At 35.5% G+C, this 17,055-nt stretch overlaps 1 long non-coding RNA gene across 1 annotated transcript in view; it reads right to left on the bottom strand.

Annotated features, from left to right (window-relative positions):
- Positions 1 to 579: 579 nt before the first annotated feature.
- LOC128636844 (uncharacterized) overlaps positions 580 to 17,055 on the bottom strand; it is a 40,950-nt gene continuing 24,474 nt past the window's right edge. Inside the window, exon 3 of the long non-coding RNA XR_008398759.1 lies at positions 580 to 830. This is a non-coding gene — a long non-coding RNA (uncharacterized LOC128636844). The remainder of the gene's footprint in view (positions 831 to 17,055) is intronic.

Below are 17,055 nucleotides of genomic sequence, written 5' to 3'. Positions count from 1 at the left end.
TTCAAGCCTTGTGTAGGTCTACAATCTTGTCCCTGACATCCTTGGACAGCTCTTTGGTCTTGTCCATGGTGGATAATTTGATTGATTGATTGATTGATTGCTTCTGTGGACAGGTGTCTTTTATACAGGTAACAAGCTGAGATTAGGAGCACACCCTTTAAGAGAGTGCTCCTAATCTCAGCTTGTTACCTGTGTAAGAGACACCTGGAAGCCAGAAATCCTGCGGATTGATAGGTGATCAAATACTTATTTCACTAATTAAAATGAAAATTAATATATAACTTTTTTGAAATATGTTTTTCTGGATTTTTTTGTTGTTGTTTTTCTGTCTCTCACTGCTCAAATTGCTCACTGTTTTTCTGTCTCTCACTGCTCATCATTTCTTAATTCTTCCCCTCACAGTAATCTCAAATATGTCTGAATTATGTGTTGTTAGTTCTACTCTGAGATTTTCTTATAGTGTATAGTGTAATTTAATATTAATATCATGAACAAAAAATGTTCTTCCTAAAAAAAGGCATATTATAGCATTATACAATAAAATACACATAAATAAAACATGTATCCCCACAATTCATATAAGTTTAACAGTAAGGTGTTTTTTATTTTTTTGTTCTTTATTAACAATAGAAATCACAGACATAACGAATATATAGGTCTTCTGAGGCAGTTTCTTGGGCGTTTCATGGGAGTGGCCTGTATTTTAAAGGGGAAACATAAGATTCTAATTAACAAAGCACTGTCCTCCATCTTTGATAAATCTTTCAGCCATATCAGTCAAGACAGAGATGTACCAAATTGCATGATGGGTGATGGAAGTTGTGATGCAACTAATGGAGGGATGGAAAAGATAAGACAAAATATAAAATGAATCTGAACATAGAAGATTCATAACAAGCCAAAATAAAGAAACTCAAATATTCTTAATAAAATACAGGAACTTTGGAAACAGAACAGGCTGTAAGGTTTACTAGATCATGGACAATTATTTAGACCTTGAACCTAATATATATGTGAATATAATTAATAAATGTATGTTTAAAATCATTACTAACTAGGCTGACAATTTTAGAAAAGTTATTACTTATTGTATACAGTTTATTAAAACTTATTAGGTTGTTAAAAATAAAATTTATGCTTACCTGATACATTTCTTTCTTTCCGGGCATAGAGAGTCCACAACTTCATTCCAATTACTAGTGGGATATTCAACTCCTGGCCTGCAGGAGGAGGCAAAGAGCACCCCTGCAAAGCTGTTGTGTAACTTCCCTTACCCATAATCCCCAGTCATTCAGCTGAAGGAAAATGGAAAAAGAAGAAACAAGGTGCTTGAGGTTAACTAAAAAAAACTGCCAAATTATAATTAAAAAGAGTGCAGGGTCGTGAAGACCATGCCCAGAAAGAAAGAAATTTATCAGGTAAGCATACATTTTGTTTTCTTTCCTATGGCATGGAGAGTCCACGACTTCATTCCAATTACTAGTGGGAACCAATACCCAAGCTACAGAATAAAAAGGGAAGGAGAACAAGGCAGGAGGACCTTAACCAAAGGCACCACCCGTTGAAGATTTTTTCTCCCAAAAGAGGCCTCAGCCGAGTATGCAAAGAAGACCATGTTGCAGCCTTTAAATCTGTTCCATAGAAGCTTCATTTTTGAAAGCCCAAGATGAGGAGACAGCCCTAGTGGAATGAGCCGTAATTTTCTCAGGAGGCTGCTGTCCAGCAGTCTCATAAGCAAAAATGAATTATACTCCTTAACCAGAGGGAAAGGGAAATAGAAATGGCCTTCTGACCCTTATGCTTTCCAGGGAAAACCACAAACAGGGCAGAAGATTGCCAAAAATCTTTAGTAGCTTGTAGGTAAAATTTTAGATCACCGTGACCTGCTATCTTGGAAGCAGCAAAGAAAAGACGAAGGTCTTAATTTGTTCAGTGCAGTTTATTACTATGCTGTGTTCTGATTGGTTATATACTGTTGCTATGTTGTTTTTTCTTTCTGTGTAGTCTTCTTTGCTGCTGTTTTTGGAATCAGTAAAGAATTATGCTAAAATATTCGCCTCCTGTCTTTAATAAAATCAAGATTATTTAGTCACCAAGGTTATAATAATCTGAATTATACTCCTTAACCAGAGGGAAAGGGAAAGAGAAGTGGCCTTCTGATCCTTATGCTTTCCAGAGAAAACCACAAACAGGGCAGAAGATTGTCAAAAAATCTTTAGTAGCTTGTAGGTAAAATTTTAGAGCATGCACAAAATCCAAGTTATGCAAAAGAAGCTCATTATGAGAAAAAATATTAGGACAAAAAGAAGGAACAACAATTTCCTGATTAATGTTTCAATCCAACACCACCTTAGGGAGAAACCCCAATTTACTATGAAGGACCACATTATATGCATGAAAAATAAAGTACGGGGAAGAAATAGCAAGGAGAAATAAAACCTTCCAGCATAACAACTTTATCAGGGGTGGAACTACCATTGGAGCAGCAAGTGTCGTGGCATCAGGGCCCAAGAGCTGGTGGGGCCCATAGCAGCCAGTCTATATATAAGCGTGGCAAAATGTGTACAAACCTAATGCAGGGGAGCCATTTATTAAGGCAGGTAGCAGGTCCATCTATCTAATCAAAATCATTATACAGAGCTATATGTATATTACTATTGCTTACTATTTAATTATCTTTGGGGGGCAAAAAATGTTGCACCAGGGCCCTCTTTTGAGTAGGTCCGCTACTGAACTTTATATCAACAACATGCATTGGCTTAAATGAAGCCTGCTGCAAAACTTTAAGAACTAGATTAAGGCTCCAAGGAGGAGCAACAGGTTCAAGTTTAAATCTGAAATTAACTTCCTCAGATTCAGAAAAGTTTTCCCCCATTGTGTCAGAGTCTGAGATCTCATCTTCTGAAGCTACTGAAGTATCCTCATCATTAGACATTTGGGAAAGGTTGACGAGTGTGGGATTTAGCGTTAGAAACCTTACTAGCAGACACATGTTTAGATTTCTTCTTACGCTTACCTGAATTAGGAAAAGCAGATAAAGCCACAGATACAGCAGAGGTTATCTGTGCGGCAAAATCCCCTGATAAATAAACCCCCCCAGGAGGTTGAGAGGAAACAGAAGGCACAGCATGAGAAACAATTAAGACTTGGGATGTTTGTGGAGAAAGCAGAGGCATGTCACGCACAGCATTATCCTGAGAGATACTTGGTTCAGAAGGGAGTAACTTGTCTTTAAATTTTGAAGTTTTAGCTAAGCATGAAAAAAATGCATATGCAAGACAATTTGGGCCTCCAAACATAGCAAGCATTTATCCATAGATATTGACTGATCCTGTTCTGAGTCCATAGCTACAGAAATCAGATCCCACTAAATATGACAATCAGAATTTAAAAAAATTGTACAAAATAACGATAATGCACCAATTTAGTTTGCATTTTTTTACATAAACAAGACTAAATGCTGAGGGCAAAAGAATCTGTCACCCTAAAAAACAACCTCAATCGCTCTGTTGCCTGAGTCTCTTACCATGACAGAAATAATACCCCACTAGTAAGAGGCCGCAATCCTCTCCTCTGGACAGACGATCCGTTCATCAAGTTCAAATTGCAAGCCAACACTGTTAGGCTCACGAAGCTCTGCTCCGATACAGCAGAAGTGCGGAGGTCACTTGAGTGGCCAAAAAAAAAACTGCGCCACATAGTAAGCACGCAAAAATTACATTACATTATTAAAGTGAAAAGACCAGTATACATAACAAAACCTCTTAGTCTAACTCTCTGAAGTTAATCTAAGCAAAAATAAAGGTAGAAACCCCATAACACAAACCCTTCTGCCAAGTTTAGCCTCTCTTACTGTCTCTTAACATATAGTGTGCCTGTAAAGTGCCATTAAAGCAGCCCATAATATGTAACCTTATCAATAAGGATAACCAGTTCCCAAAAATTATCCATTTGAGGGATAACCTCAAAAGTGCTGTCCTTCAGTATCTAGAAGGCAAAAGCACTTACCTATGGATCCAGCTGCAGGGCAGATAAAAGTTACCTAGGTGTGACCGGTACTTCACTCCCTGTCAGGGACCTGTAGTAAAAGAAAGAACAGAGTAACCAACCCTGGATTTCTGCAAAGGGGTAGCAAAGTGTTAGAAGTAAAGCAAAGACTTCAAGTACCCATTAAAAGGATTAAAGAAAGAGGAGAGGTGTTGCGGTTACACGCAGGCATGCTGCACGCTTCTGGTGTTGGCATTCCCTGTCTGTATGCCCTACACACTGCTGATCCTTGGTATGGGCCTAGTCACCAGGATTTTTGCCTAGTTTGGCTATTCGTCGGCCAGAGGAAAAAACCTGGCACTCCACCCCCATTCAGTGTACCTCATCTGAGCTACTTGCGCTGTGCAGTTCCCATCACTGATGGTCCTTAGAAGGAGTGATTTGTTTAAGTATATGCTATAGCAGAAATCTGCCCAGAATCATCAGACTTTGCGAACCAAATAAGGAGCCTAGGAGTCTATCTCGGGGTATTTGACATTGGTATGGTTGTCTCTCAGTCCGAGAAACACCAAAAAGGAGGTAAGCCCTAAGTGAGGTAACTGAGTCTGGAAGTGTGGGACATAATTCTCAAGTACTGCCTTACTTTACTCTCTCTTGGGAACAGTTAAGAAGGGGGAAGGCATGTTATATACTGGACTCTCTTGTGTACCCACATAATATATGCTTTGTCGTAATTCCAGTGAAGACACCTGCTTAGGTGAAGATTTCTTACATACCTAGATTGCAACCATTTTTGTGCTCCCTACACTGATTAATGGGCGTTTGAGCATAATACCTTTCTTAAAACATATACTTTTTTTTGCACATGGGAGATTCTTTGATTTGAACTTGTCTCTTTCCCTTAAAATGTCTCATGGAACTGCAAAGTTTTAAAAATATAAATATCTACAATAAGAAAATAAACATTCCAGGAAAAAGAAATAACATTTATCATCAAATAATTTAGAGACTTATAACCTCCACGGGGCTTATCATTATGTTGGTTTCTACATCCTGATACTGCTGGATGCACATGATAATCAGACATATTGCATTATATCATCCTATAAGCAGCAGATTGATTAAGGCATAAATTAATTTATCTCTTTATGAACTGTTAGAAAGCATGTATTTATCTTATCTGAAATAACTAGCTTGTTATTTTCCTCCCTTTTCTTGTGCATGTTTTGTATAGAGCCTGGTTACTTAGACTCTATAAAATGTTGGCACAGATCTTTATTTTTACTTAAAATAACAGTTCTACATATAGAGAAAAAGGAGAAGGAGAAGAAAAGAAAAAAGCGAGGGGAAGAAAAAGAAAAAAAAGAGAAAGGAAAAGAAAGGGAAAAAAATGTATCCTACAGTATTGTTATATAAGTATTTAAAGTTTAACCATAAGTATATAGCAGTACTACTCCTTGGATTAAGAGTTACATATGTCATCAGGTTCATAATAATTACTGCTTGGGTACACCATTTAAATGGCTCCTTGAGAGAGTTATATTTTTTCTCTCCCCTGCTGGTTTTCTAAACAACTAAATATATGTAACTTTACCTAGATATACCTAAGATATGTAAAGGAAGGATTATGCTTTAACATGTTGTATATTTAATTATTAGTGATAATTTAGCAGAATTTGATCCCAATTAAAATTGCTTTCTATTCCAATTGTGCATTATCTCTATTTTACAATTAATATATAGATAAAAATGGTTTAAGGAGTATTATATCCTAGTTTGTCTTAAACTCTATAACTTTTAGGTGAGGTAGAGGTGAAGAACAGATAATTCCCTTGTTAGACCAGGACTCTTCTCCTCCCCTTCTTCCTCCCTATCTTCATATATTATTATAGTACACATTGTAAGCACCCTCCCCCCACTTTTTTCTTATTTTTTTTCTTATTTTATCTTATTTTTTTGTAACACAATCATCAAGTATATTCTAATTATTAGAGGCTAGTCACAAGCTAGAGCAAAATATCCAATTATGGCGGGTAAACACAGAGATAGAAAAACCAAGAACTCTATGGAAACTTTAGTAGAAGTACATTCTGATAACAACCAAAGCACTTTGAGCGAGTCTACTGATAGACAATTGTTGGTTAAAAACATTATTGAATCACTTGCTACTCAATTTGACTCACTTAAATTAGAAATTCAAACAGATATTCTGACTCTTAGACAGAGAATACGTAGGGTACTAGAAGGAGAGCAACGAGTGTCTGACTTGGAAGATACTGCTGAAATACATGAAACTAAATTAGAGGAGAATGAGAAAGTAATTCACAAAATGCAGATTAGGATTAAAGACCTTGAAATTCGTAGTAGGAGAAATAATATTAGGATTTTAGGAATTTCTGAGTCTAAATCATATGAGGATTTAATTAAATTTGCCTCAACTACACTTCTTTCTCTCTTAGATGTGTCAACCTCACATGTACCAATCATAGTAGAGAAAGCTCATAGAATTGGTAAATCCTTAACTAATAAAGACGGCAGTATTAGAGTCAGACCAGTAATTGTTAAATTGCTGAATTTTCAAGACAAAATACTTTTACTACACCAATTTCGAAAGGTACAAAAATGTTGATTTTTCAAGATTTTTCATATGAAACTTTAGTAAAAAGAAAAGAATTAACCCCTATATATAGTAAGATGTTGAAAGAGGGTCTAAGAGCTACAGTAATCTATCCGGCAAGACTGAAAATTACAGATGATAAGACCACATATTGTTTTGATGATGCAAAAGAGGCAGAACAATTTTTAATCTCAAAGAAAAATCTCTAACTGAATATGTTATGCCTTATTCAAATCACTACTGATACGGTTTATCAATGGGAATGGAACTATTTTCTCTATCAGCCTATTTTCCCGTCCTTTCTTCTATTCCCCTTTTTTTTTTTTGTTCTTTTTTCCCCTGCCCCTTTTCCTTTTTTAAACTCAGACACTCTTATTTTAAAATGAGAAAAATAGAGAAACATTTTTATGGATAGTGAACACAAATTGTTAATGACCTCTTGGAATGTGGGGGGCATCACCTCCCCTATCAAATGGAAGGCTATTATTCAACATCTCAAAAAGTTGCACATGATAATTGCTTTCTTACAAGAAAGACATTTAACAAATAAGGAAGAGTTAAAACTTAAATCCTCCTGGGTAGGGGAGGTGATAGCCTCCCCCTCAATTGCCAGGAAAAGTGGTGTCACTATTTTATTCAGTAAAAATAAAAAATATGAAGTACTTTATACATATGTTGATCCAGAGGGGAGATATATAATTCTTAATATAAAAACTGTAAATGGAATATTTACATTAGGCAACTTATATGCACCTAATCAATTGGACCCAGTGTTCTGGGACTCCCTCCAGGTTAAAATATTAAACGTACTTGAAGGTCACCTAATTTTAGGAGGATATTTCAATATGGCACTCCAATATCCCCTAGACATATTAAGGCAGAGTAAGAATCAGGGTAAAACTAAGAGAGATAAAATGGAGAATAAACAGTTTAGGAAAATTTTAGGAGTAAGGGATATATGGAGACTGCAAAACCCAGGCACTAAAGGTTTCTCTTGTATGTCTAAACAGTATAGGTCACTCTCCAGAATAGACATATTCCTTATTAGCGAAAGTCTAATAAATATTAGTGTTAATACATCTATTTCTACATTTTGTCAGTCAGCTCGTGCTCTTATTATTTTGGAGGTATTTTGTCATGCCTTTAATTATTTTTTTCATTGTTTCAATTTTCCTGTATACTTATGTAAAGATTTTAAGTTTAAAGAATGTCTTTTAGGAAATGGGGCAAATATTGCTCTCTGAACAGTGAGTATATGGACAAACCTGAGATTTTCAGGCTAGCAGCCAAATCAGTCTTGACTGGAGATATTATTGCCTATACCACGGCACTTAAAAGAAAATATAAAGATAAAGAAAAGGAGGTTATTAATTACTTGGTTAACTCATATAATAGTTATTTATTGAGCCCCACAATTGAGAACTGGGATAGATGTGCAGAGCCTAAAAAAAAGGAGACACCTTTCTGATTTACTCCAGTTCACAAAAATAATTAAAATTACAAGCTAAATTTTACAGACATGGGAATAAGTCTGGGAAACTTTTGGCCAGACTAACTAAAAACGACTCTAGTTCCCGTGGAATTGAAGCTATTAAGGTGGATGGTCATATATATGAGTACTAAAGACATTCTGCCCTCGTTCTCGTCTTATTATGCAGACTTTATATACCCATAAAGAAATCAATTCAGATAATAAAGCAAAGTTTTGGGACAAAGTTAAAAATCCAGTAGTTTCAGAACAGTTACTAACAGAAATTAATACTGCAGTGTCTGATAAAGAGATCTTAGACATAATTGAAGTAATATCATTGAATTAAACACCTGGACCAGATCTCTTGCTGAATGAGTTTTACAAGATCTTGAAATCTAAAATTACTCTGTATTTGCAAAATTTATATAATAGTTATTATATAGAGAATAAACCATGTCTGTGCACCTTCTCTTCATCCTGAACTACATTGATTTTGAAACAAGGGAAAGATCCATATGATATGAGTTCATATAGACCAATTGCTCTCCTTAACGGGATTATAAAATTTTGACATCTATAATAGCCAAAAGACTCCAAACTCCCTTAAATCAGGTGATCCATATAAATCAAGTGGGATTCCTTAAAGGTAGGAATGCTTCCACAAAAATTAGAGAACTTTTTTTTAATAATAGACTTAATTTAAAAAAGAAAACAGATACACCTGACATGGCTGTTATTTCTTTGGATGCAAAGAAGGCGTTCGATTCAGTACAACATGATCATGTATTTCTTTCTTTGGAGAAATTTGGTCTACAGGGACGTTTCCTACAATTTGTTAAAAACATTTACAACAGTCCAAAGACCTCAATGTTGATTAATGGTCAATTATCACAGGAGATAACATTGAATCAAGGAACGAGACAAGGATGTGCACTTTTACCTCTTTTATTTATCACAGCCATAGAATCACTTGCTATCCTGATTTGTCAACAAGTGGAAGGTATTAAAATAGGTAAAAAAAGAAGCAAACATTGCATTATATGCGGATGACCTTTTAGTTTATATTTCCAATCCCTCTAAGAATGTTTTAAACCTTAAACAAAATATAGAGTTGTTTAGCTAATTTTCAGGATACAGAGTAAATACAACTTAGTCAGAATTTTGTTGTTTAAAAAAAGACTCTAAGATTCTTTATGACATCCCATTTAGATCTGTTGAAGCATCCTTTAAATATCTCAGTATATTAATTTCATTAGATCCAATTGATTGGTATAGACTTAACATTACATCCACCCTGACTAAAAATAAAGATTTGAAACACTGGCATAATTTTCCTTTATCTATTTCAAGGCGTATAGCCATTTTCAAGATGATCTCTCTCCCTAAAATTGTATATATACTACAGATTACCCCAATTCTCCTTAGAAATAAAGATTTTAAAAACTTTTATTCTGCATTAACATATTTTTATCTTTCAAGGAAAAAAAACAACCTAGAATAGCAATAAAAAAAACTCTTTCTACCAAAAAATATGGTGGATTAGCCCTGCCAGACCTGGAATTGTATAATTTGGTCTCATTAGGGAAAATAGTAGTAGGGTGGCTAGCGATTTCTAGCTATTTTTCTCTGTGTGAGTTAGAGCAAAATATTATATATCCATACTCATTAATACCATTGCTTCATTGTCCTCCTAAAAATCTTCCTAAACTAATAAAAATACCTAAGTTCCATACAAAATGTATTAAGGGCTTGGCAGAAGATATGTACGTTAGGTCTTAAGTTTAATATCTCTGATCATCAAATTGTTATAGCTAATCCGGAATTTCCTGCAGGGATTCAATCTGATGTGTTTAATAGATGGGCAATGTCCGGACTTTACAAATTAACCCAGTTTATAAGTAAAGACACCAAAAATGTTAGAACTTTACTGGACTTGAAAAATGAATTTTTACTTGATAATAAAGATTTTTCCTTATTTAAAGGTTAGGCATTACATTACTAATATTATCTCTATTCATGGTTGGGATTGGAGTTGGGGCAAGCTAGATGCATAGGCTGAGATTGTCAAAAAGGGTTTATTTCCTATATCTCATTGGTATAAGATTCTCTCCTCCATAAATGGAGATAGGAATTTAATGTACATTGCTGCTAAATGGCAAGGTAATTTTAGCAATGTAAATGAAAAGATTATTGTAGGTTCTATTAATAAGGTTCATAATACTACTCTTTCTGCTACTTGGAGAGAATCACACTTGAAATTATTATATATGTCATAGTATACACCCAATAAAGGTTATAAATGGCTCAATATAAATTTTAATAAATGTCCAAAAGTGTCAATTTCTGGAAGCTGATATACTGCATATGTTATGGGATTGCCCTAAAATTTAGCAACTTTGGGGGAGAATGGAACACTGGGTTCAAAATAAAATGTTCAAATTAAACATATTTGAAATGTTCTTTCTTTCCATATCTCATAGGACGTCTGAAGAAAATAAATGTATTAATTCTATATTGTTAGCATTTAGAAGTCTAATTTTCCATCAATGGAAAGATAAGCTTATACCGAAGTTCTCTGAAATAATAGAATTTATTAAAAAAAAAAACAATGTATGCTGGATATTAATAATGAGTCACAAATATATGATTTATTTAGAAAAAGGTCAATATTTATTAAAGCTCTGACAAAGGCAGAACAGGACATCATGATATTTCCATTTAGGGACACAGAGGCCTAGATTTAGAGTTTGGCGTTAGCCGTGAAAACCAGCGTTAGAGGCTCCTAACGCTGGTTTTAGGCTACCTCCGGTATTTGGAGTCACTCAAAAAAGGGTCTAACGCTCACTTTTCAGCCGCGACTTTTCCATACCGCAGATCCCCTTACGTCAATTGCGTATCCTATCTTTTCAATGGGATTTTTCTAACTCCGGTATTTAGAGTCGTGTCTGAAGTGAGCGTTAGAAATCTAACGACAAAACTCCAGCCGCAGGAAAAAAGTCAGTAGTTAAGAGCTTTCTGGGCTAACGCCGGTTCATAAAGCTCTTAACTACTGTACTCTAAAGTACACTAACACCCATAAACTACCTATGTATCCCTAAACCGAGGTCCCCCCACATCGCCGCCACTCGATTAAATTTTTTTAACCCCTAATCTGCCGACCGCCACCTACGTTATCCTTATGTACCCCTAATCTGCTGCCCCTAACACCGCCGACCCCTATATTATATTTATTAACCCCTAATCTGCCCCCCACAACGTCGCCGCCAGCTACCTACACTTATTAACCCCTAATCTGCCGTCCGCACGCCGCCGCCAGCTACATTATCCCTATGTACCCCTAATCTGCTGCCCTAACATCGCCGACCCCTATATTATATTTATTAACCCCTAACCTGCCCCCCACAACGTCGCCGCCACCTACCTACAATAATTAACCCCTAATCTGCCAACCGCAAAGAGCCGCCAGCTACATTATAGCTATGTACCCCTAATCTGCTGCCCCTAACACCGCCGACCCCTATATTATATTTATTAACCCCTAACCTGCCCTCCCTAACATCGCCGACACCTAACTTCAATTATTAACCCCTAATCTGCCGACCGAATCTCGCCGCTATTCTAATAAATGTATTAACCCCTAAAGCTAAGTCTAACCCTAACACTAACACCCCCCTAAATTAAATATAATTTTAATCTAACAAAATTAATTAACTCTTATTAAATAAATTATTCCTATTTAAAGCTAAATACTTAACTGTAAAATAAATCCTAATATAGCTACAACATAAATTATAATTATATTATAGCTATTTTAGGATTTATATTTATTTTACAGGTAACTTTGTATTTATTTTAACCAGGTACAATAGCTATTAAATAATTAAGAACTATTTAATAGCTAAAATAGTTAAAATAATTACAAATTTACCTGTAAAATAAATCCTAACCTAAGTTACAATTAAACCTAACACTACACTATCAATAAATTAATTAAATAAAATACCTACAATTACCTACAATTAAACCTAACACTACACTATCAATAAATAAATTAAATACAATACCTACAAATAACTACAATGAAATAAACTAACTAAAGTACAAAAAATAAAAAATAACTAAGTTACAAAAAATAAAAAAATATTTACAAACATAAGAAAAATATTACAACAATTTTAAACTAATTACACCTACTCTAAGCCCCCTAATAAAATAACAAAGCCCCCCAAAATAAAAAAAATGCCCTACCCTATTCTAAATTACTAAAGTTCAAAGCTCTTTTACCTTACCAGCCCTGAACAGGGCCCTTTGCGGGGCATGCCCCAAGAAGTTCAGCTCTTTTGCCTGTAAAAAAACCATACAATACCCCCCCCCAACATTACAACCCACCACCCACATACCCCTAATCTAACCCAAACCCCCCTTAAATAAACCTAACACTAAGCCCCTGAAGATCTTCCTACCTTATCTTCACCATACCAGGTTCACCGATTGATGCAGAAGAGCTCCTCCGATGTCCTGATCCAAGCCCAAGCAGGGGGCTGAAGATGTCCATGATCCGGCTGAAGTCATCATCCAAGCGGGAGCTGAAGAGGTCTATGATCCGGCTGAAGTCATCATCCAAGCGGGAGCTGAAGAGGTCCATGATCCGGCTGAAGTCTTCTATCAACGGCATCTTCAATCTTCTTTCTTCCAGATCCATCTTGCAGACCTCCGATGCGGAACATCCATCCTGGCCGACGACTGAACGACGAATGACGGTTCCTTTAAATGACGTCAACCAAGATGGCGTCCCTCGAATTCCGATTGGCTGATAGGATTCTATCAGCCAATCGGAATTAAGGTAGGAATATTCTGATTGGCTGATGGAATCAGCCAATCAGAATCAAGATCAATCCGATTGGCTGATCCAATCAGCCAATCAGATTGAGCTCACATTCTATTGGCTCATCGGAACAGCCAATAGAATGCGAGCTCAATCTGATTGGCTGATTGGATCAGCCAATCGTATTGAACTTGATTCGGATTGGAAGCCAGGGACGCCATCTTGGATGACGTCATTTAAAGGAACCATCAGTCGTCGGCCAGGATGGATGTTCCGCGTCGGAGGTCTTCAGGATCCTGCCGCTCCGCTCCGGATGGATGACGATAGAAGATCCCGCTTGGATGAAGACTTCAATCGGATGGAAGACCTCTTCTGCCCCGCTTGGATGAAGACTTCAGCCGGATCATGGACCTCTTCAGCCCCTCGCTTGGGCTTGGATTAGGACATCGGAGGAGCTCTTCTGGATCGATCGGTGAACCTGGTATGGTGAAGATAAGGTAGGAAGATCTTCAGGGGCTTAGTGTTAGGTTTATTTAAGGGGGGTTTGGGTTAGATTAGGGGTATGTGGGTGGTGGGTTGTAATGTTGGGGGGGGTATTGCATGTTTTTTTTTACAGGCAAAAGAGCTGAACTTCTTGGGGCATGCCCCGCAAAGGGCCCTCTTCAGGGCTGGTAAGGTAAAAGAGCTTTGAACTTTAGTAATTTAGAATAGGGTAGGGCATTTTTTTATTTTGGGGGGCTTTGTTATTTTATTAGGGGGCTTAGAGTAGGTATAATTAGTTTAAAATTGTTGTAATATTTTTCTTATGTTTGTAAATATTTTTTTATTTTTTGAAACTTAGTTCTTTTTTATTTTTTGTACTTTAGATAGTTTATTTCATTGTAGTTATTTGTAGGTATTGTATTTAATTTATTTATTGATAGTGTAGTGTTAGGTTTAATTGTAGATAATTATAGGTATTTTATTTAATTAATTTATTGATAGTGTAGTGTTAGGTTTAATTGTAACTTAGGTTAGGATTTATTTTACAGGTAATTTTGTAATTATCTTAACTATTTAATATTTATTGTACCTGGTTAAAATAAATACAAAGTTACCTGTAAAATAAATATTAATCTTAAAACAGCTATAATATAATTATAATTTATATTGTAGCTATAATAGGATTTATTTTACAGGTAAGTATTTAGCTTTAAATAGGAATAATTTATTTTATAAGAGTTAATTAATTTCGTTAGATTAAAATTATATTTAATTTAGGGGGGTGTTAGTGTTAGACTTAGCTTTAGGGGTTAATACATTTATTAGAATAGCGGTGAGCTCCAGTCGGCAGATTAGGGGTTAATAATTGAAGTTAGGTGTCGGCGATGTTAGGGAGGGCAGATTAGGGGTTAATACTATTTATTATAGGGTTAGTGAGGCGGATTAGGGGTTAATAACTTTATTATGATAGATGTGCGGTCCGGTCCGCAGATTAGGGGTTAATAAGTGTAGGCAGGTGGAGGCGACGTTGTGGGGGGCATATTAGGGGTTAATAAATATAATATAGGGGTCGGCGGTGTTAGGGGCAGCAGATTAGGGGTACATAGGGATAATGTAAGTAGCGGCGGTTTACGGAGCGGCAGATTAGGGGTTAATAATAATATGCAGGGATCAGCGATAGCGGGGCGGCAGATTAGGGGTTAATAAGTGTAAGGCTAGGGGTGTTTAGACTCGGGGTACATGTTAGAGTGTTAGGTGCAGACGTAGGAAGTGTTTACGCATAGCAAACAATGGGGCTGCGTTAGGAGCTGAACGCGGCTTTTTTGCAGGTGTTAGGTTTTTTTTCAGCTCAAACAGCCCCATTGTTTTCTATGGGGGAATCGTGCACGAGCACGTTTTTGAGGCTGGCCGCTTGCGTAAGCAACTCTGGTATCGAGAGTTGAAGCTGCATTAAATATGCTATACGCTCCTTTTTTGGAGCCTAACGCAGCCTTTATGTGGACTCTCAATACCAGAGTTATTTTTATGGTGCGGCCAGAAAAAAGCCGGCGTTAGCTACGTGGGTCCTTACCGACAAAACTCTAAATCTAGCCGAGAATTAGTACTTCTTGGAGTTTGGTGAATACTAAGAGAGTCTTTGAAAATGACCCCCCCCCCCCCGGCCTTTTTTCCCTTCTATTTCCTTTGCAATAAGAAAGGTTGCTTACTAATATAATTTAAACTTTGTTTTTCTTGTGGAATGTGAAAGGTTTAGAAAAATGACTGAACTGAATAATTATGTGGAACTATGATTTTATCTTGACATAATGTAATGCTTCTATTTTTTCTGCATCTTTTTCTCCCACATCCCCTCATGATTTTTTTTGTTCTGTATCCTGCCTGCAAATAAATAAATTGTTTTAAAAAAAAAAAAAAAAGGATTAAATATCTTTAGACACCGGCTTCGCACATCCTCCATTGACAAAGGCAAAGAGAATAACTGGGGATTATGGTTAAGGGAAGTTACACTTAACAGCTTTGCTGGGGTGCTCTTTGCCTCCTCCTACTGGACAGGAGTTGAATATCCCACTAATAATTGGAATGAAGTTGTGGACTCTCCATGACATAGGAAATAAATGGTAACATTTAGACCCATTTTTGAAGATACACAGATAATCTAGAATTGCATTGGGTTCCATGTGTTTTAAAGAGGAATACATTCCCTGGTAAAGTTGTTGAAAACAGAAGTTAAACAAAACAGTTCATGTCTAAGTCCTCATAGAATTCATAGAATTATCTGTTCCAGAATTTCAGTTTTTCATTTCTTTCTACAAACCCTTATCTTAGAAAAATTATTTTTTTATCTCCCATCCTAGCTAATTATTTTCTCTTCTCCAAGAGTTATTGTTACATATTTTATCCCCTGATTTACCTTAATGATTTTTTAGTTTTTTACATGATTTACCCTATTTTTAAATTCAACCTTTTTATTGTCCTTTATATTGAATCATAAAATATGTAATGTAAAAATGATTGTTTACGTATATGTTTATCCTACAAGACACTTTTGAGTTAGCTTCCTCTTCTTTCAAATGCTTAAAAAAAAAATCAAATTTTAGTAGTACTTTATTTTCTGACATGCATGTAATAAGGATAATTTGTTTTAGTATTTCAGTTGATGCTATGCCAGAAACCAAGTGTATAAACGTGGTATTAAACAAATAAAAAAAATGCTTGCAAGAAAATTCTTGGTTACAAGTCTAAGGAGAAGCTTTCCCTCTTCAAAAGAAATGACACGTCGTTAAATTAAGTTTAATAATTACATTTTTCTGTGAATTTGGCTTACAAATATTATGCTGAAGTCATTTTTCCAAAATCATTTACTGGAAAGTTAGTAAGAGCTTTAAAGATGCCAATATGGGGGTGTTTTTAGTTGGGACTAAAAATGAATAAGGTGTTTTTCGGTGCTCCAGAGAGCATTACTAAAATATATTATGTCAGCAAAAATAATAAAAAGATACTCATGCAATAAGAAAAGTATTATATAATGTGAAATTAGTTGGTGGTCCAGAATTAAATTATAATTATTAACCACTTTCAGAAGCAAAATAATTGGATTTTAAGAGAAGTTATAGAGATTCATAATAGTATTCTTAAGGGACTCAGAAATCTGTATATATATTCATAATATTTTCTCATGAAGACACTATAACTACTTATAGTAGTAAAACAAATAATTCTTTACTTTTCAAGTAGACTCAATTAAGAAGCAAATATATTTAATGGGAAAAAGCAAATTATTCAGAAAACAATATGGGAATAATTCTCATGGTAGCTAGATGAAATGTGACGTCCCTTAAAGGGACACTGAACCCACTTTTTTTCTTTTGTGATTCAGAAAGAGCATGCGATTTTAAGCAATTTTCTAATGTATTCCTATTATCAATTTTTCTTTGTTCTCTTAATATCTTTATTTGAAAAATAAGGCATCTAAATTTTTTTTGTTTCAGGACTCTGGACAGCACTTTTTTATTGATGGAAGAATTTATCCACCGATCAGCAAGGACAAGCCAGGTTGTTCACCAAAAATGGGCTGGCATCTAAACTTACATTCTTGCAGTTCAAATAAAGATACCAAGAGAATGAAGAAAATTTGATAATAGGAGTAAATTAGAAAGTTGCTTAACATTTCAT

This window comes from Bombina bombina, chromosome 1 (assembly GCF_027579735.1).
Source record: "Bombina bombina isolate aBomBom1 chromosome 1, aBomBom1.pri, whole genome shotgun sequence".
Classification (NCBI taxonomy): domain Eukaryota; kingdom Metazoa; phylum Chordata; class Amphibia; order Anura; family Bombinatoridae; genus Bombina; species Bombina bombina.
The sequence above is the reverse complement of the archived record's forward strand: the minus strand, read 5'-3'. Positions and strand labels throughout refer to the sequence as shown.